This window comes from Teleopsis dalmanni, chromosome 2 (assembly GCF_002237135.1).
Source record: "Teleopsis dalmanni isolate 2A chromosome 2, ASM223713v2, whole genome shotgun sequence".
Lineage (NCBI taxonomy): Eukaryota > Metazoa > Arthropoda > Insecta > Diptera > Diopsidae > Teleopsis > Teleopsis dalmanni.
In genome coordinates this window covers 112,334,630-112,335,152 of record NC_051847.1, presented here as the reverse complement: position 1 = coordinate 112,335,152, position 523 = coordinate 112,334,630, and positions in this window count along the sequence as shown.

Here is a 523-nt window from a genome sequence, read left to right as displayed (position 1 = left end):
ATTTGTATAAAGTACTAACTTATAAACTAACAAAATCAAAATCTAACGATTAAGTTATTGAAAATGCGAATGGGCATATATAAATTGGATGGCAAATAAGAATGAGTTAAAAGCATTTGAAGTAAAGCTTACTGTAAAGTCTGTAAAGTGCTTTGGCAATTCTCGATTTAAAGCAACGCCCAAGCAAGTGGGCATCTTTTTAAAACATACCTTTTTTAAAAGCTAAGGTTATATAAAAATGATAAACCTTAGAACTTATCAAAGGAAAAAATATTCAATATTCCTGACTTAAAGTTTATAGACGTTTGGTAATGGTGTTTGGGGGTTTTGCGTTAGGCTAAGGCTCCTATGCACTGCGACCAGTTTGATCTATTGTGCACCAGTTTGATCTTTTTAGAAGTTTAAAGATATATAAATCTTTTATTAGGAATTTATAATTTATATTTTCAAATAAATTCTATTATTTTTATAATTAAAATCAACCATTAATTTCATTATTAAGGACCTGTGAATTAGGCTAAAT